At 41.0% G+C, this 21,740-nt stretch overlaps 1 long non-coding RNA gene across 1 annotated transcript in view; it reads right to left on the bottom strand.

The window, feature by feature from the left end:
- Positions 1-11,736: 11,736 nt before the first annotated feature.
- Positions 11,737-21,740, bottom strand: part of LOC144376328 (uncharacterized) — a 101,188-nt gene continuing 91,184 nt past the window's right edge. Inside the window, exon 4 of the long non-coding RNA XR_013436642.1 lies at positions 11,737-14,305. This is a non-coding gene — a long non-coding RNA (uncharacterized LOC144376328). The remainder of the gene's footprint in view (positions 14,306-21,740) is intronic.

Raw genomic sequence — 21,740 nt, 5'->3', positions numbered from 1 at the left:
GTTTCTTTCTTTCTGGTTTTCTTTTTGTTTTTTTGTTATCCTGTTCTTTGTGCCCCTAAGCCTTTGCTAAATCAGTTTCCGTGTACCACAAATGCCAGGGGAGTGTAGGCGTTCCTATTGCCACAGTGACTTCCCACCTTCCTCCCAGATAATGACCCCATGTTGGTACAGGAAGTCTTTGCTGCACTTTCCCTAGTAATCTACCCACCCCCACTGCTTGTGGCCACATTCCACTGACTCATAATTTCCAAGTATGATCAGCATGCTAACAGGAAAGATACAGTCACTGGGCAAAGCAGCAGCCCTGCAGAGCTGGCCAAGACCTATCCAATAACGGCCACCATTGATGGCGAAAGGGAAATGAGGAGGACAACAATAACAAGAGCAGTATAAAAACCTAGAGTACAAGAATATTCAAGAACCAAACCCTTGCTGTTGTGTCGCCAAGATTGTCCCAGTGTACACCAAACTGAATGGGAGTGTGCGACTTACTTAGCATTAGGACATCCGTTCACCTTCAAGTTTCTAAAAATAATAAAATTAGCCAACAGGCAAATCACCCTGAGTAGCATTATGGGAATCAAACTGACTGGAAGCCACAGTTATAACTGATGGATAGATGGACCTGGATTACATCCGGGGTGTCATGCTCTAGGGACGGGACGGGTCTCATGGTGTGCAGTAGGCCTCCCACTGCGAAACCTCCTCTCAAATGGCACAGAGGTTTCAATATTCAGCCAGAACTTGAACTGGCAACAACTCCACCCTTCTACTTTCCTTGGTTAAGCCTCAATTTCTTGAAGGAAAAATATATATATATATATGTGTGTGTGTGTGTGTATATATATATATATGCTACTTTCCTTGGTAAAGCCTCACTTTCTGGAAATATAAAGAAAAGCTACTTTTGAAAGCACCCCATTCTTTTTTAATTTGTATTCTTTTGTCAGCGTCTTGCAAATTTGAAGGTACCTCCAGTTCCCTAAACCCATTCTCTAGTGCCCCTTTTATCTCCAATTACAGTCACAGAATGCTTGATGAATGAAGGGAATCCTATGACAAAAGATAACTGTTATCAGTGATTGCTGACCTGTCAGATGAATCTAAGTAGCAAACCTCTAAATAGATTGAAAGAACTGATGGTGAGCTCAAGCAGAGTCAGTTCTTAAGAGTTATATTTTGTCATTTGGTCAGCTCTCTAATTGCTTAATAGACATTCTCAGAAGGGAAGGATTCTTTAGTGCTATGGGATTTAATCGTGAAAATAAATAAATAAATAAATAAAGGAATGGGAAGAAAGCCACCCAGGTCAACTCCTGTCCGACTTGTTTGTCACTGTGAGAGCATTTGGTAGAATTGAAGAAGATTAAGGCCAAGGAAACTGGCAGGTCTCCCAGCACAGATTTCCTAGGATCAGAAAGTGCCCCTGCAACCCTGTATGTGGCCTTGGTCTGTCTTTCACCATGAGTAAGGACACTGTTGTAAATTAGGCTGAAATCTTTAGAAGCACAAGGCACCAACCCAGTTTGCACATATGGAAACTGAGTCACAGAGAGAGCAAGGAAGTTACAGAACCCATGAATGGTTGTTTGGAATTAGGATGACCTGGCCAGAGTACCTGCCAGGTAACACACTGCTGCTGGTGTAGCTGTATCTGGCTTACTTTACAGATTGTAAGGTACTTACATGCTGATTAATTATCTATTTTCAACCTCTGTGACTGTAAATGAGATTAGAAAGTTTGAATGATGGGAAATTCAATGGTGCATCATGTGATACCAAGAGAAGAAATGTACTTATGATAAAATCCTTCCTGACACAAATAACTCCACAGAGCTATTGAGGAATGCCAGGGCTGTACACATTGTGATGTTATTATTAGCCAAGACTCTAGCTGTGTTTATATCACCAGTCAGGTGCAAGGAAAAAAGACACTAAATTCTTCAAGAAAGCTTTACTGAGTGCGTAGTCTTTCACTCAGTGAGTTATTTCCTGTTCCATACAAAGATGTCTATTTTTGTGAAATGATCTTTCCAAAAACATGCCTTATCAGGGAATGTTGCAAGATTTTTCCAAATCAAAAAAAAAAAAATGTTCTGCTAGAACAATCACAGGCTTTTTAAGGGGGGAAAAAATAAAACAAAAACCCTTCCTACACTAAAGAACCCTGTATTTATCATCAGGAACTGGTCCTGTTGTTGCTCTTAATTCATCCTCTTTCTCTCGAAGGATCATAGGAGGATTAATCAGGCTTTCCAAGTACAGTGAACAGGTCTCAGATGGTGGTAGCTTGATTGAAAGTCTGGGCTATTGCTTGAATTAACAAAAGAAGGAAGGGAAAAGAATGGGGTGGGGAGGCAAGGAGCAGAGCCTAGTTTCTCTGAACTTTGCTAGAGACGCAGGCAGCTTGATAGACTCAGCTCAGCCAGGTTTGGGCCTTCCCCATATGGAGTGAGAAATATGAGAATAAGTTTGTGAAGAATTACTAGCACTGGGGCTGAGGACACGGCTCAGTGGTAGAACATTCACCTAGCATGCACAAGGTCCTACTTCCATCTCTAGCATTGAAAAACAAAAAGAATTATTAGCTAACATTTAGCATGTCCAAATACTAAACCCAAGGCTGAGCACCCTATAGAGAATAACTTTTTTCCTTTTCCAATGACTTTTGAGAGTAGGCCCTATTATTATTCCCATCTTATAGATGGAGTATCTGAGGCTTAAAGATTTGAGGTAACTTGTCCTGGACACAAGGATGGCACAGTTAAGTTTAGTGCCAGGAAGTTGGATCATTATACTAATCAGTCTCCCAGAGACTGATAGAGGTCAGAGGATATAGACTTGAAACAGTTGTCATTTCGGGTGTGTTTTTTCTTCCAATGTTGAGGGGAGGGATTATATTATGTAGTCATTGAGGACATCTACTCCATCCATGTGACCTAACAGTTTGAAAAGTCAGAAGATGATATAATTTAATACAATGCTAGCTGCTGAAACAAACCTCTGAACTACAAGGAACAAAATAGAAGTTTCTTCTTTGTTCTTATCTTTGTGTAGACTCTGCTCTTCATGGGCCTTCAGGGACCCAAGTTCCTTCCATCTTGTAGCTCTGTCTTCAGAGGAATAAACAGAAAAAGAGTGGGAAGAGCCCTGGGGGGTTTGATGGACCAGGCCTGTTCTTATTCCAGTGGCCCAAGTTTAGTCATGTGGTCACACACTGCAGAGGTGGCTGAGAATGGAGCCTAGCTGTGGCCCCCAAAGGAGCAGAGAACTGAATAGCAGGGAGCTGTATTCAGCCTTTGCTTCAGGAACCAGTATCTCTTCATTGACTCTTCATTTAATCTCCTTTTTCTGTGTGGCACAACAATAATTTTTAAAAGTGGTTTAAAGGAATGGTATCTAAAGAAGATTACATTATAAAAGATACACATTTCTAAATACTGTGGTGTGTATGTGGACATTGTTTTGGGCTACACTCAGTATCCTGGGAATACCTTTTTTCAGTGTGCAATTAGTAGAGCCTCTGGTTGGCATGGAGGAGTAAATGAGATGTAGTGGTATGAAACTCAAGGTCATACAAGGATGTCATCAAGGAAGAAATTTCATTCAGGTCTGCTTCTCTTGATTTTATTACTTTTTTTTAATCTTTGAAACATTCTTGACTCTTAAAATACAGGATATGTCCCATTTTGCTTAGGCTACTAGGAAACTCAAAATCACTTGACATTTTTTTTTTCCTCCAGATGCAGAACAGGAGTTTTATATTGTTAATTTCCATGTACAAATTTTACCCATCTTTATTTTTTTCTTATCAAAAACAAAACAATTTTTCCTTCATTGTAATTGTTCCTGTTGTATATTTTACATGTAGAGAAAGAACCTCAAGATCATTGTGGTATAAGGCGAGTTAAAATAAATAATCTCATGTGCTTTAGAATACCACACGTGAATTTGATCATATCTGTGATTTGGAATCTGTGCTACATTCCATCTCAGTTATGGGGGTTACTCAGAAAGACAAATGTGGTAGATACTCCCCAGCTGTCACGCTGCCTCCGTGCACAGAAAACCCTGTGAGCAGCTGACCATCCAAGCTAATCCCAGGACAATGGTATTCTGTTTTTCTCTTTTTCCAGCACTGGTGACTGAACTCAAGGTTCTTCTGCTAAAGGTCAATGGTATTCTCAGTGGCATCCTCACAACATCTTAGAATTGAAAGCAGCCAGGTATATCATGCATGATAAAGCTGCTCTCTTAGCTAGGACCACTGCTTAATGAGGAGTTGTGAATACATGGGACTTGTGGGAATAGTTGGGAAATTAACCATGTGCTTTCATTGCAAATCTACCAGGGCTAACTAACTAAGTGACCTTGAGCAAGACACTTAACCTCTCTGGGCCCCTTTTATGTACAAGAAAGGCATTGGACCATTAGTCTTGATAATCTCTTCCAATAGCATAAACCTGTGATAAACTTTTCATACAAATGAAAATAATTATAATTTTAAAAATGCCCCTCAACTTTTTAGTCATAAATGATTATGTCTAGAGAAAAGAAGATAGAGGGCTATCTACACATGGGTGAACCAAGCTAGTGTGGAAGGTATTCAGAAACCACCGTGATCAAATGTTGCTGCTGATCTTCCCACATTCAACAACAGGAGGGCTCTCTAAAGGTGAAAGGCTGCATTAATACGAGTTGGAATTTGGCTGGGGCACCTGAACAGTTAATCCATCTCTTGGCTTCAGGAACCTGATACTACCCCAAGAACACTGCTGCAGGATTTATAGGACGTACTGGACTTGGGGATCAGCTTGCTCCACTTGTGGGATGTCGAGAGCTTCATGTCAGCCCAGCCCAGGATCATCTCAGTTTCTTGATTGCCCAAGTCATTCTGAACAACATGAAGCATCTTCCAACTGTCATTCAGGAGGATGGGGAGCCGGCCATGCCATCTTTGCTTACAGCTCAGGACCTAGTGCTAAAAATGCATCTTATGGTGAAACAAAGGATTAGCTAATCCTTGGGGCTAACGGAGGGCCAAGCCTGTGTATATTTCGAAACCACGACATGACCGAGAAGTTCCTCATTGCTCTCTGAATTTCCCCTCCCCCATTACTTCCAGGGGTCACACGAGCCATTATCTCAGGCCAGCTGGCCAGACCATGATGCTGTCATTTTCTTGATTCTTATTTCCAAATTAAATCAGCTTGGGTATGGGGGGGGCGACTAGGAAATATTTAAATCTTGTCTTGAATCCTAGAGGAGTCTGTTTCTTTTCCTTCAACTATTATAGATTTATTTTCTTATGAAAAACTCATTCTCTGGAGACAAAAAAAAAACCATAAACAACAAAAGACCCTAGAAACTGAGCACTTAGGCAGTAAGAACTCAGGCACCCGTGATTTGATACAAAAGCACTGAGAGAGAGCACAGGCCACTACCCTTAAGTTTCACATTTGAAGCCAAGACCAGGGATTCACTTGGATGAATAAATGTTAATATTGTTTCCTTTGACTCTTAGTTGTATGCATTTGAAATTCTCTTTGGCCTTAAACTTACAAGACAGTTTCTTTTTCTTTTTCTTTTTTTTTTTTAAAGGGTAAAGGCATGGGAATTTCCCAACCACACTGTTCCACTTCGTACTTTATGTCTTCTTTCTCTTCTCATTTTATTTTCTCTGCAGACCAGAGTGAAGGCAAGTGTGCATTATTTGGTAGTCTCTGGGCACCAAAGAAAAACTGACTAGCGATGACCACCGCAAGGCCTGCAATCTGGACCCCTGGGACTCTCAACATTTACATGGAATTCACTAGCAAAGGGCCAAGCCTAATACATCTACCCTGGTAGAGCTGTGTCTTATTATTATTTAAGCACAGCTACAAGATTTCTGACATAAAAGAGGAGATGACTGAGTGTCTCTCCATGATAAATTGCTGTTTTTGCCTGACCTCTTTCTTTATTTCTTCAGTAATAAATCTATTGTCATGCAGTTAAATAGAGAAGAATGAAAGCACCCCAAACTGAGGGCTGGAGATACATTCCCTTCCTCTAACAGCATAAGGTTGTTTCTCATTAGTTTCATTTGTGTCATGAAAATTCCAACATGATACCAAACGAGAATAATATTTTAAGTTTTGCCACACCTCTAGCTAAGAAACCTCAAGGTACAACGTTAAGTCACCTATTTATCACGCGACAAAGCAAATAGACTTTCAAAACTGAGAAAGTTAAAGCCTCATATATGAGAAGTCTGTAGCCACAGTTTCCTGATTCCTGTTTACACATCTCATTTGTTAAATCAGATTCCTCCAGAGCACACCTCTCACCCAGGTCCTGTTAAGATTCCACTCTGCTTTGTGCCTTTGGGAAGCGCGTTCCTGGACATTCATGGACAAGGCACAGAGGTGGGGCTGGCTAAAACAAATCAATTCAGGCATTCCTCAGTAGCCTGGGGAAGTAACAGTTAATTTTAGTGCTGGAGTCTGTGGAGACTGCAGACTAAAGGTTAAGAGGCAAGATTTCAATAAAAATGTTTGGAAGCTGCATACCACACAGTTGGAAGTGAAGGGCTGAGCTATTTTCTGGGGAATTTGAATTATGTGTGCAACTGATCAAGAACAATAACTGAATTTGTGTCCAGTAATAACTCCTCAGATACACATATGCTAGAGTTTACACTGCATTTCTCGAGCGTTCTCTCTCATTGAACCTCAGAATCACTGTGCAAACAGGGCAAAGTGGTGCATACCTGTAATCCCAGTGACTAAGGAGGTTGAGGCAGGAGGATCGCTAGTTTGAGGACAGCCTCAGTGATTTAGTGAGACCCTTAGGCTCTTAGCAACTTAGTGAGACCCTATCTCAAACATTAAAAATTAAGCTGGGCACAGTGGTGCACACCTGTAATCCCAGAGGCTCTGGTAGCTGAGGTAGAAGGATGACGAGTTTCAAAGCCAGCCTCAGCAACGGTGAGGCACTAAGCAACTCAATGAGACCCCTGTCTCTAAATAAAATACAAAATAGGGCTGGGAATGTGGCTGAGGGGTTGAGTGCCCCCTGAGTTCAATCCCCGGTAAGCCCCCCACCCCACACAAAAAAATTAAAAATTAAAAGGGCTATGGATATAGCTCATTGTTAAAGCCCCCTTTGGTCAATCCCCAGTTCAAGAAAAAAAAAATGTGCAAACAATACTGTTATTTTCAAATGCCACTTTAAAGATAAGAACTAGAAGTTTCCAGGAGAGGGAATGGTTGACTCCTGTGAACCAGATATGAGTGGCAAGCTGGGACTCACACTCAGGTTTCGCTGAACAGTCTGCCTCCAGTTTCAAATCCAGTCACGTGCTTAAGAAATTCACCCATTTTGCCAACTTTCCATTTGACAAGCATGAAGGCCCTGTTAATCTAATATTGCACTTCTACTAGTTCTTTTGCATCATACTGCAAACACAAGACAAATTCTCATCGTTAAGAAAGTTGTCACAATGATAAAATATATGTCTTCCTCCTCGCTCCCCACCTGGCATTTTCTTTTAATTTTTTTTTTTTTATCATTCAGGTTATATCAGAAATTAGAGGAAGTTTGAAACCATAGCGTGAAGGTAAATGGTAATCAAAGTGTGCAAGGTGGGGTCCCCCTGACTTTTTCTTCAGGCTTTTTGAGTGGAAGTTCTGACAACAGGGCTGTTGTGTTGCTGTGTCCCACGCAGTGTCATTTTATTTTCCTGAAAACATTTGTCCTTGCTACAAGTGGCTTAGAGGTTAGAATGCAGGATTGGCAGGCAGGATTTGTGGTTTCTATTATTAGCCCTGCCACCGTTTTATCGCACAAGGGTGAGCCCTAAGCAGTGTGGTTTATTGGAGAGAGAACTTGATTAGAAGTGACCTTTTTGTGAATGAGCGATGGTGAATACCACGGCTATGCATCAGCTGAGCTAAGGGTCCAGGCTCCAGCCTGAGAGTCCCTCTGTCACTGCAATGAGGGTGGATATGACTGGGTGTTACAATCCACCCTGTCAGGGAGAATTGCAGGGGAACCCTATTGCACCTTTCTACAGTGGAAACAGAAGCCACACTTTAATAGTGTTAACCAAGGAAGGATGAAAGAATTTGAGCATTACCTTCCAAATATGCTTCAGGGTCCATACACAAATTCAAATGTCCTCACTGTGTGTGTGTGTGTGTGTGTGTGTGTGTGTGTTTTCAAAGGAACTGTCTGGAGACCTAAGTGGTTTGCAGAAGTAGGGATAGAGTGGGGGTGGCATGTTTTCAGATGATCACTGGTGATCACTGATCCTTGACTTCAGATATCACAATCCAGTCCAGACCAAAGAATTTCAAAGAAGGTGGGAGGACTCCTAGAAAGATCTGTGACAGCCTTCTAAGCCTAAAGGAATGAATGGAGCCAAACAATGAAAGCAAATTGGGTCAGCCCTGCATTGCTCCCAGACAGCAGACCCAAAACTTCTTCATGCTGTTCAGAGTTCCTATGAGCACGTATGCTCAGTTCTCATTCCAAATATTCCAGATGCCAATCTCTTGTTCTCCTGGACTTCTGGACATTGCCCATGTCCAGTGTCTCCATGCCCAGGGTTCTCTCAAAAGGAATTCTCACTAGCCTGCCTCTGGAATTTGACCTAGGCTGCTTCCCCTAGAAATGCTCCGCTTTTTGTTATGTCCCACCCCAGCACCATAGAACCACCATGACTTTGACGGACCTGCCTGGCTGAATTCAATTTTGAAACTTTTTAACAATTAGGCTGTTAGCAACCGGTCCTAATACAAGGAAAAAATTTTATTGATTTTCAAAGAAAAATTCTAGAGCAAAACTAAACTGATGGAAATGGAAGAGATCTATCTGAAGGCAAGTGGGGCTGATGCTTGGAAGGCTCCCCTCTAAGAGGAGCACAGGGCAGACAGACAGCACTGCTGTACTGGTCAGGAAAGCTGGGCCCTGCTCATCCACCACCCTTGTCACCTGTGTCAGTCTTTAGCTGTCACTGAGAGGTTTGAATTGCTCAGCTGTGGGGTTAGCATGTCTGTTGAACACAGTCACTAGTTCTTTTTTAAAAGCTGAAAGTTTAAGGGTTTATTTTTTAGGCTGTATCAAAATGTCACTTTGTCAAAACTACTACTTCTAAATGCCATGTACACTCAGTGCACTATCTGTGACAGCCCAGCATCTTGCCACTCTAAGTCATCCACACTGGTTCTTGGTTAACAAGCAGAAAAGCCCAATAGGATAGGGCTAAACATGGAAGGGAGAGAGCCTGAGAATATGTTTGTGACACAATTCTAAAATTGTGACAGTGAATACTTTTTTAAAATTTTTTTTTTGCATTAATAACATTATATTCCACTGAATTCATATTTAATGAATGATAATCATGAGCTAGGCACTTGGCTAGGATTTGGAAATAAAATGATAAATAAGATCGCCAAGGTCCCAACCCTTAAAAAAACCTCCTAGAGAAATACAATTAACCATATAATTAAAATAGGGCATATCAATCTCAAAGGCAGAATCCAGGAGGAGCATCCAACCCACAAACAGGTAGTGGGGAGGAGCCTCGCTAGAAGAAAAGATGTGTTTGTTGAAGCTTCTGCTTCCTATTTCCTTTTTTTAATTTTATTTTTTAAATGGAGTTGAACGGCCTCTCTTTCTCATTATAAAATAATACTGTCATTAGCCAGCCCTAACAGGTCATTTATCACAATAGTGGGCCTCACTATTACCCATCCACTGAGCAGGTTTGATGTGGTTTATCTAGGACCTTCCACCTCTAAAGTTCTATGACACATGACCCAGTGCAGGTGACTTCTGTTTGCAGATGGTACAATGGCAAAAATATACTTGTGGACCATTTCTCCCCCAAAAAACTGCATGATTTTATATATTTCACCCTTTATATGTATAAAGAGAATTAATTAATTAATTATAATTTTCATTTAGATAAAATATAATTATGATGGTAAAATCTTTGCATGGTTTCATTTTTAAAAATCAAAAATGCATTGTAAGATCCAATATAAAATATTTGGGATTATCTACGTTTTTGAAAGTATCTGTGCCATTGTGCATTGAGTAGAAATGCGTTGGTTATAATCTGTGGTTTGTGTGATCTGTGCTTTTTCTCCACTGGGACATAGAGTAATTGAAAGTTGAGTGCAGACTTCACAACTGTGTTTTTGAATTGATCAAATCATCTTAGGATTGCTTTGTAAAGCTTAATTAATGCTTTTTAAATGCTGTAAGATATTATTAAAGGCATGGAAAGAAAGTTTTATTCTGAATTCTAAAATATTAGCCTTCCAAATTATATCTACAAAGCATATGAGATTTCTTTTATGTCAAAAATCTGCAGAAGGGAAGTGGGGAGGGAGGGAAAGAACTGAGGAGATGATCTTTCCCGAAAAGAAACAGGAGCAATGACATTTCCACTGGGTTCCTTTGTGTGACGCATCGCCTGGGAGCACCATTCTGATCTCCAAAGCTCCTGTAATTTACATTGCAGAATTCATTATGCTCAGAATCATTGTGTGCCATGCTACCAAAAGATGACCTCCGACAGTCAATCAAAGAAGTTTCCCATGCAATTTACTCAATGCTTGTGAGTGTAAAGGGAGGGGGGGAAAAACACTAAAATCCTCCATTCCTGAATCCTTACTTAAAATTTCTAGTTATCTGATAAATGTGAAATAAAGAGATTCTAGTGTCTTTGTTAATAATATTCTTTTGAAATCAGTGAAATGCATGTCTTTCAACAATAAATGGGATTAGCTAGAGTTGATTATCAATCATGAAAAGAAAACCATTTAATATTTAATTATTTTAAAAGTAGATCATTCTTCTACCTGGAATGACTAAAAATCATAATAATAACAATTCCCTTTATTCATTCTATTCTGAATAAAAGTCTGTTGAAATGTTAGACAACTATTTTATTTTTGTCATATTCTTCTTTTGTATTTAAAACATTCAGTGAAAAAATTGTTTAAAGAAGTGACAAGAACATAACCATTTTTAAGAAAAAAAATTGGTTTACGATCATTTCACTGGGTAGACATATGTGAAGTAAGGACTTCTAAAAAGTAAAGTAAAAACTAAATTGCTAAAAGTGATTCCAAATAATGATGGTGATTTAGGAAAGTCAAATGGAAAGATCTTACAGGACAGAAAAGAATTAGTACCCCCAAAACCTCCACAGATCAAACTGTTCCTTGTTATTTGGAATACCATCACCCAGATCTCCTCTCCAAGGCCCATCCCAAATGTTCCTTCTCTGATATAATTTTCCTTGGTAAATATATAGTGAGTCTCTTCCCTCTGAGTGCATGTAATGGGCAGGCTGCTAATGATACAAAGATTAAGAGGGAAGATTCTCAGTTCTATTCATGAAATGGGGGAGTAAACCATAATTACACAAATTACAGTCCAACAGGTAAAGTGCCATTAGAGCTACTTGACCAAGTGAGCTCTAGGAAAAACTATAAGAGATATTGACAGGCCTCATGGTTCCACAGTGCTTTCTCCAAACTTCTGCCAGGACAGTTTATTTGTAGTCAGGTCAATCTCCATGCTAAACTGGAGCAACACCATTCATTCCTGTAGTGTCCTGTATGTGCTGGGCATTGTGCTGGACACAATGTCTAGAATTCTGATGCACATGTAGTCCATGCCACAATCGATATAAAGCCCACCAGAAGCCCCAAAACATGAAAAAACAAAGGGGATGTATTTTTGTTGAATAAAATTTAATAATTCAATGAGCTCACTGACCAGCAGGAGAGACTTTAGACAATAGAATTAAAAATCACACATTTAGGTTTAAGTGGGCTTGGTTGAGGAAGCAGAACCTGATGCATGATCATGAGGTATGGGGAAATGTTTATTTTTTGTTTGGGTCTTTCTCAATACTATACTTATAGTCACTTGAGAAAGAAGCTTAACTTTCTCAACTCCTGAAACTTAACAATTAAAGAAATTCAAAACAAAGTGAAGTAACCATAAAACCACTAGCAGAAGTTACTATAAAGAATTTTCTCTGCTCTCAGAAATCTTATCATGACAAAGAAGATTTAAGCATGAATTTCAATACTTTTAGGAAAATGTTTATAGAAGCTTTGGTCACAATAGTATAAAATAAGAAGCAACCCAAATATTCATTAGCAGAATGATGGATAAACATATCTTCGAAAAGGAATTAACTACTGATAAAATATGCAACAATCCAGGTGCAGTTCCACACACCCATAATCCCAGCAATTTGGGAGGCTGAGGCAGGAGGATTGCATGTTCAAAGCCAGCCTCAGCAAAAGCCAGGCCCTGAGCAACTCAGTGAGAGCCTGTCTCTAAATAAAATACAGATACAAAAAAAGGTGGTGGTGGGGGGGCTGGCGATGTGGCTCAGTGGTTGAGTGCTCCCCTAGTGCAAAACAAAACAAAACAAAAAGTGCAACAACATCACAATACTCAAACTTTATGTTGCGTGAAAAAAGCCAGACACAAAAGAATGCATACTGTCTAATCTATCTACATAAAGTTCAAGAAAAGGCAACACTCATTTTTGAGATGGAACACTGGTTGCCTGAGGAGGCAGAGAGAGAATTACTGGGAAAGAGCAAGAGGGAAATTTCTGGAGTGGAGACATTGTACATCTTATTCTGAGTGGTGGTTATATGGTTGTATACAACTGTCAAAATGCCTTGAACTGGGCTGGGGATGTGGCTCAAGCGGTAGCGCGCTCGCCTGGCATGCGTGCAGCCCGGGTTCGATCCTCAGCACCACATACCAACAAAGATGTTGTGTCCGCCGAAAACTAAAAAATAAATATTAAAAAAAAAAAATTCTCTCCTCTCTCACTCTCTCTTAAAAAAAAAAATGCCTTGAACTGAGCCTCTAAGACCCATGCCTTATATGTAATTTGTACAAGTTTTAAAAATCCTAGAAATATTGTGTATGTCTTAGTTGTCATTGCTTTTCCAGAATTTTTTTTTAATGTCATCTTAGAGCCCTCATCTTTACTTTGCAGATTTTTGCATCTGCTTCTTAAACTCTGAATTCATTTTGGGTGCCGCAGGTGTAGCTCAGTGATAGAGTGCTGACCTGGCATGCGCAAGGCCCTGGGTTTCATCCTCAACACCACAAGAATGAACAAACACACACCTGTATTAGTCCTTATGTGACAAGCCAGTAAAGTATGGGTAAAATGTTGGGGACGGATACAGTGCTAGACCAGCTAAGTAGAGGCTCTCTGCCCTCCATCGGACTCCCTTCAGAAATCATTGCATCGATATATTTCTGTTTGGTGAGAGAGTCTCCTTGGCAGCTCCCTTAAGCCCTCACACAGCTCATAGGGATATCAACAGAAAGTCTGAGCTGCATCTTTGCCCCTGGAGATGGAGAGGCTTTGCGCTGACTCATTCACACTCTCTCACTTGGCCTCCCAACCCAGCACTTGCATTTGTGAAGCAATCGGTCTGGTTAGGGATTTAATCTGTGGCGACAGGAGCTGAAGGCCTCTCTCAGGCAGCATATTTGACTGCATGGAAATGAGAACCTGACCTTGGCCTCGTTAGCACTCTCTTCCAAACAGCTGAGTGAACCAGCCACTGGCACAGGCCAGTAATACATGAAAACACGATGAGTCCATAGAGATCTTTAGGTGCACAGAAGACTACCCTTTTCCCCTTAAGTCCTGGGTGATAAGAAGCAGATTCTCAAGTTTTTTAGTAACCAGAGTCACACTTTCATCCACACTGCTGCCCTGCTTGTCCCTTCTGTGCCCTCAATCAGATATTCAAGTAGAAGGTATGATTTTTTTTTAACCTACAAACAAGGGTTTGTGAAAAATGTCACAATATCTGGTTCCAAAATCAAAATAGATTTGAGTATAAAACCTCATCATGCTGGGCCTCACCTCCCAACATTGTGTAAAAGCCCCTGGGAACTTACCCGGAGCACACACTTGGACAGAGTCCTGTTCTCTTCAGTCCATACCCATCAGCACCATGTGCTCATCACCCAGGCTCTTATGATCACTTAAGGTCAGACAGCTCCACAGACTCCTGCCAAGCTTGGCACAGAATTCTTTTCCAGGGCTGAAAGCTCCAGGGTCTAATATCCAGCCTCTCTAGGTACACCACGAAGTCCTTCCTCTCCAAGTTCTTCCCTGAGATGTATCACGAGCGCTGGGCCTGGGGCTCTAGTACTTGATGAAAAACCCCAAGACCACCATCCTTCTAGGTTTCAGGGAGTCTCCTCTCTGCCTCTGTTCCCCTTCCAAAGCATTTCCCTTGGGATAGAGCTTGGGAAGGGGAGGGAGGAAGAGAGAAAAATAAGACAAGAAAACACAAATTAATTTTCAAATCTACACACATATGCACACATCTTAACAATACCATCAATATGTCAGTCAGAATAGCTGCTTATTATTTGAGACTTTATTACTGATCAACTGTGAGAACTTAGACAAGTTCCTAAATACAGAAAGCCTCCCTTTCCTTATCTACAAAATGGAAATAACTTTTAGCCCAACTCTTTTACATGTCTATTTTGAGAACTAAAGTAAACAGCAATAACCTTATGCCTTTTACAAAAATCTGTTTTCCATTTATCAATTATATATTCTCTTATACAATCCTTAAAAGATGTGATAGAGTGTTTCATAATGAGTAAAAAAGGGCACCAAAGTTACATAATGTTGTACTTTTTAAATGAAGATTCAGCAATCATATGTTGATGTATTTTTTTTTTAAAGTCTCTCCCATGCCTGTCCCTGTGTTAGTCAGTTTTTCATCACTGTGACCAAAATATCAGACAAGAAAAACTTAGAGGAGGGAAAGTTTATTTTGGGATCATAGTTTCAGAGGTTCAGCCCATGATCAGCCAACTCCATTGCCCTGGGCCCAAGGTGATGCAACACATCAAGTGGGAAAGGTGTGGTGGAGGGAAGCCGCGCCCCTCAGGACACCCAGAAAGCAGAGAGGGAACAGGAAGGGGCCCACAGGGAAGATGCACCCTTTTAGGATACATCCTCAGTGACCCACCCCTTTAGCCACACCCCACTTGCCTACAGTTACTAGCTAGTCAGTCCATTCAAATTAGGATGGACTGACTAGTTTAGAGTTCACATGAGCTAATCATCTACCTCTGACTATTCCTGCATTAACAGGACACTTCATATCCAAACTAAAACGTACAGGGATGCTGGAAAGCGCCCATGGCAACTCTCAAAAGAATGAACATGTGCATCTCTCTAGGATTTGAAGTAAAGCCATGCCCTCTTTTCCAGATAGCTGTTCTCCTTTTGAAAAACTTTAGTATCGTTATTGGGCCTTATAGAAACAACACTAGCCATGGGACCTGAGCTACCTGTAATGGACTGGCAGCCATCTGATGCATTAGGCCACATGATGACACGTGCATAGCGATACTTCATCACCAAGGGAAAATGGTATACACAATCAGGCTTAAGCAGATCTTGAAGGAATGATAATGTCACGTGTGCTGATGGCTCGGGTGCCTTTGCGACAGTCTTCTGTTTTGCACTGCCATCTTCCCTTCATCCCATGCTAGGTTTTTATGGAGCTCTCCCTGTGAACAAAAGACTAAGGAAGGACCTGGCTTACAGATGGTTTTTCTCAATAGCCAGGCAAACTAGGAATAGAATATTATAACCCTCCTCAGAAGTATGCTAAAATAAAGAAATAAAAGCCAGCAAGGATGAAAATTCTTCTGACTGGGGAAAACTTGAAGAAAAAAAAAAAAAAAAGCTCACTCTCTCCTTAGCCTGGACTGAGAGACAGCTCAGGATATGAATGGACTACACTGCTCACAGGTAAGAACCATTGGTTTGGCTGGACAATCAGGGGTTTGGAAAGAAAGGATTAGAAGATCAGATTGTTTCAAAGCCATATGTAAATGAACCTCTTAACTTTTCACAGAGCATAAGATATTTAAGGGTTATGTGAATGCTCACCAAGACTATGCTGCCGACAAAATTCTCAACAATCGGACAGAAAAGTCTAATCAATGGATGTCCATCAGCTTCTTTTACCAGACACCCAAGTACGTGCTGAATACGTTCATGTACAAAAGTCCATGACAGCAGGGTCAAAGGCTATAGATGGGCCTGACCTCTAGACTTCTAACCATGATCTGCTTACTGCCACTACTAAGTGACAACAGCAGAGGCAAATTCTGGTCTCCCATATGTCACCATTTGGTGGGAAAGGGGACAAATCCAACCTCCAGCTACTCCAAACCCTTCCATCATGAGAGCTGCAGTTTCTTTACTGGGATTGACACTTCATTCTGGATATCAACTTGTCCTCTCTACCTTTGATACTTCTCTGTCAACACACACTCGGTGGACTTATGGCTTGCCTTCATCACCTTCACCATATTGCTCCAAATTAAGGGACTCACTTCACAGCAAATATGCACAGCAACAGGTCATTCATTGAACTCTCACAGGCTTCCTGAGAACACCTTGAACCAGCCTGGAAGGTAGAATGGCTGACAAAAGATTCAGCTATGATTCTAGTTGAGAGAACATTCTATAAGATAGTCATGTTCAAGCCACTGGCCAATATATGATGCCCCACCCCCAACCCTACCCCTACCCCCAGCCAGAATCTATGGCTTTGGAAAAAGAGGCAAAAAATGGCAAGAGTTCCTCCACAGTGAATCCTAATAACCCAGGCACAGAATTTTCGCTTTCTGTTCTCACAGCTTTGTACTCCACCTGCTAAAGAGCTTAGTTCTCAAAGGAAGAATGATTCTACCAGGGAAACAAGAAGTGTGCCATTGAATTGGAAGTTGAAATTACCATCCAGCAATTTGGGTTCCTCGTGTCACTGAACGTGAGAAAGGAGGGGCGACTGCTGCTTGGTGTGATTCATTCTGTTTACCTGCATCGGTTGCTACACAGGGCTACAGGGTAGAGGAGAGCTGAGCTGAAGAGTCTCTCCAAGGCACCTCAAAGTAATTTATTGTGTCTAATAAAGACAGAACTGAGAAAGCACCCAGACCCTTTAATAGAATGCAGCTTTGAACCATCTCAACAGATAAAGAACACTAACCAGCAGACTGAAGGCAAAGGAAATGGAGATTAGGAAAGGAACTTATAAATATCAACTGTGATTTTCCAACCAGTCTCAGAAATAAAATAGCAGATATGAATAGTTTCTTGGTTTTGCTTTTCTTTTCTTTTCTGTTTTTTTTTTTTTTTTTTTGGTACCAGGGATTGAACCCAGGGACACTTAACCATTGAGCCACATCCTCTGCCATTTTTTATATTTTATTTTGAGACAAGTTCTCACCAAGTTGCTTAGGGCCTTGCTAAGTTACTGAGACTGGCCTCAAACTTGCAATCCTCCTGCCTCAGCCTCCCAAATTGCTGGGATTAGAGGGGTGCACTACCAAGCCTGGCCATGAGTTTCTTATTTATTTGTTTCTCTGCATTTTATTCCCCGTAATTCCATTATTTTTGCATAACCAATGTTTGTGACAATTAACTGTAAAACATGTATACTTTGGAGAATAAACAATAATAATAAGTAATGTCATTCAGACATGGATATGAAGAATGTCAAGAGATTTGTGTTTCCATTTTTAGGGGAAGAAAGTGAAAGCCTGTTTTCATAAAAAAAAGTTACAACTCGCTAGATAGAAGCATGCAGGTGTTACTATTGTTGTAGAAGAGAGCAAGGGAAAGCTTGGCAGTCACAGAGAACCTGCCATAGTTATTCACCTACAGTCTGTGGGCGCTGGACTCACCTTCTCTGTGATGCTAGGGCCAAGAGTTTGAAAAACATGTTTTAAAAACTCTTTTTACCAGCTCATTCCAAGTAGATTCTGTCAGTGAGAAGCATCAAGGGGAGATTAGAAGGGAGGAGAAGGAAAAAAGAAATCTTTTTCCTGCCTTGGCTGTTGTCAGAATCTCTGCAGCATAGAGACAACACTCTCTCACCTTTCTGGCACCCTAAGGACAGCCAGGCTAAACACCCTAAGGGTCTGGACAGCAGCCATGCAATACCCTGTCAGAACCCCAGCACCCCAGCATGGCTGCCAGGCACCTACCTCCTCAATGTTTGAACCAGCAGAGCAGAGTGGGTGCCTTCAGTGTTTATACTTAACACATGAGCCACCCTCAGAGGTCTCAGTAACAACTAACAGTGACCCCGTCCCCCAAAGCCATCTCTGAGCCAGTGACTCCTCTTCTGAGTTCCCAGGCTCTGATGCATCTCCTTCATTTCTCTTGTTCTGCAGCCCCACTGGATGACAGCCACTTCTGATTTAAAGTTTCTCTGGGTTAGCTCCCTGTCCTTTTTTTTCTTTTCCAGGATACTAATTCCTTGCATTAAACCCCCTTCTGTTTAAAGTGCCTAATACGGCCTCTCCTCTAATCCCTGGATCAGGGCAGACACCAGCATATATTTTTAAAGTTGATAAATAAAGATTTGAAAACACACACATAACTGAAATAAAAGTATTTCATATTTATAAACACCTTTTATTCTTTTGAATTTTACACTATTAAAACCTTCAGAATTCAACCTCTTTCTGCTGTGAGCCCTCAATTGTCACTGGGGTCACATAGCTTCGTGTCAATCTTCTGAGTGGCATTTTGCCCAGCTTCTAGTGTTCTTCCCCCAAACACAGGAACAGGATATATAGCCCCTGCTAGAGTGCCAAAAACAGAGGTTCAAAGAATTATTTCGATGTGAATGTGGGGAAGTCAAAACAATGACTTCAAAAATTGCAGCCTCAGCTTGTACGCAATTACAGAATGTTTTCCACACCTCAGTTCATATGCCACAAAACCAGAGATCCACTTCCTGTCTTTGAGTAGAGAGGTCATGTAGATCATCTTTAGACTGACACATGAACTTTCTAGTCCCCCCAGTTGTCACAAAGAGAAAATGACCGACGTGTGTGTCCGTGATACCTGGAAGAAACTTTAAAGAAAGTTTTTTGCTTCTCAGAAAAACAATTTTTCCTGGGCTTATGATAACATTTACAGGTCTCCTACAAGCTCTGTGCCATTCAAGTAGTTTCAAAGTTAAGAGTTAACAGAATAATAACCTTTATCTATCCTTTGCTTCCTATTTTATTTCTGTATCTCCACAACTCCAAACTAGTATCTGTACACAAGAACATAAAGTAGTTTCCCATTGGAAGGTACTTTACCAGCTGAGGTAAGAGAATTTATCTAGAACAAGATGGGGGAGTCCCCCCCACCACCATGTGTACTAGAATTCTTGCTGTGGATAAACAAATAACAACCAACATTCTAGAGATGTCTTCACTTTCACTTATGAGATTCATCCCACAGAGAGAAAGACACATCCATTGCACCCGGGCTGAGTTATCATCCCTGCTTCTGCAGATGGGCTAAGAGCACACATAAGATATTGCGATCTTCACACGGCTGTGACGAGCATCCCCTCAGTCTATTTCCATGGGCTATTATTTCAAAAGAGGCTCTTGACTTTAAAAGAAGATTCTTCTAACTTGAGTCATATTCCCAATCACACTAGCTTTAGTAATTATCAGGCTATAGGAAGAAGAGTGGAGAGGGAGAAACACCAGCCCTTTAAAACATTTTGAAGTGCAAAAGACGACGACCAAGATATCTTACGCTGCTGCGTATTACAAGAACAGTCATTTTATCCATTGCTCTGCAGATGAGGTAGAAGAAGGAGCTAGATTTCGCATGTGAAAACAACCCAGGAACATTAAGAAATGGGTTCTGTTGTTTTGTAGGGAATCAGTCTTTCTAGAGTTACTTTGCTAAGGTCCTCTTCTTCTTGCCCCAAACCATAGGTACAGAATAAATGGCTCCAGTGAGAACAAGAGTGGAGATGAAAGATTTGAGAGGATCAGGAGAACCATAGGCACCCAGAAAAAAATTGCACTCCCTCCAAGGAGAGTGATCTTCCCCTTCCTCTGAGCTTCCGCATTCACATCTGTTGTAATAATTTGCTTCTACTCTATCTCTTCACTGGAAGGCAGGAAGCATGTCCCAATCGACTTGGTACATGCCCAGTATCACCAGTGCCCAGCACAAGAGGGTTCAGTAAGTACATATTGAATAATGACTGAACAAAGGAAGGCATGCCAGGGAACTAAGTCTTAAACCACCCCCAGTAATGAACCGCCTGGATAGCCAGGATAAAGTTATTAGCAGAAGTTGTTTCAGAACATTCTATAAAGCACATTACCCCAAACCATCAGGAGTTTGGCAATAAGGTAAGGAATGATAAAGAATTAATTGCTCAAGAATAGATGAGGGAAGGGGAAGGTAGTTGGAAGGGCTTCCCCTTGACATTGTGACCCAAAGACCAAAGCTCTGAAAGCCATCTCAGAGCACCCTTTGAGCTTTAAGATGTCAGCAGTTGAAATCATGCCAAGTACAGGATTGTGCCCAGGCACACGCACGCACACGAGCGCACACACACTCACACACACACTCACATACACACATTCATGCAAAGTTGAATGTTTTTCCTGTCAAGGAGACAGCCTCTGGCAATGAGAACTATTTCTCAAATTACCTACCAGGGAACTAAAAAACAAAACTCCAGGCAGCAAACACTGAGAAAAAAAAAATGGCGAACTGTTGAATTCCTGACACAACAACCAATTCAAAATAATTAACCATTTGTTACCTAGAAAGAAAGAAATGCTTCTTTCTTTTTCCCAGATTTGGTGAGGGCTGTCAGAAATAGAGCTTGGTCTTTTGTATTACTCCCCTCAGAAACTCATGATGCTCAACAGACCTGAAAACCCAGACACCAGGGGCAAGCAGGAGACTGAGCGCGGTCCAAATAGTCGAAATCACTCCAAATTACGTATCATTTTCTCAGGAAGGACATCTACTCTGATTCTGATCAGTACTTGCCAATTTATCCCCAAGAGACTGAAATTCTGCACCTATTTCAAACAGGTGGTAAGAGCCTTCTGAGATGTAGCCAGATTTCCTAAGGGCAAAACACCATTCTCTTTAGAATCCTACCTCTCTTATTCCCTTGCCAATACTTATCAAAGTAATGCACAGAGGCTGGGCATGGTGGCACATACCTATAATTCCAGCCACTTGGGAGGCTGAGGCAGGAGGATTGCAAGTTCAAGGCCAGCCTTAGTAATTTAGCAAGGCCCTAAGCAATTTAGTGAGACTCTGTTCAAAATTTAAAAAATAATAATAAAAATAAAAATTTAAAGGCAGGGGATGTGGCTCAGTGGTTAAGTGCCCCTGGGTTCAATTCCTGATACAAAAAAATAAAGATTTAAAAAGCCCAACAACAACAAAATACAAGACAAAGAAAGAAAGCATGAGAACTAGCTCATCTATGGGCTATTGATTTTGAGGGTGGGGGACTGGAGATTGAACCCAGGGGAACTCTACAACTGAGCTATATCCCCAGCCCTTTTTATTTTTTGAGACAGAGTCTTGCTAAGTTTGCCCAGGCTAGCCTTGAACTTACTATCCTCCTCCTTCAGTCTTCTTAGTTGCTGGAATTACAGGCTGAACTGTCCATTTTTGAAAGTTTAATTCAAAAAGTAAACAATAAGGAACTTCACGATGGTTGTATCAGACTGTATTACCTGAAACCACTGATCTATCTGCACATCACTTAAGGTAGGATAAATAAATTTTATGTGCATTCCCAACAGTACAAAAATCAAGGATAAAAACCACCTGTGGAATGGTCTTGCCTAGAACTTGAACATTA

The sequence above is a fragment of the Ictidomys tridecemlineatus genome, chromosome 3 (genome assembly GCF_052094955.1).
Source record: "Ictidomys tridecemlineatus isolate mIctTri1 chromosome 3, mIctTri1.hap1, whole genome shotgun sequence".
In the NCBI taxonomy this organism is placed as follows: Eukaryota; Metazoa; Chordata; class Mammalia; order Rodentia; family Sciuridae; genus Ictidomys; species Ictidomys tridecemlineatus.
Note: the sequence above shows the minus strand (reverse complement) of the source record. Positions and strands in the feature narration are given on the sequence as shown.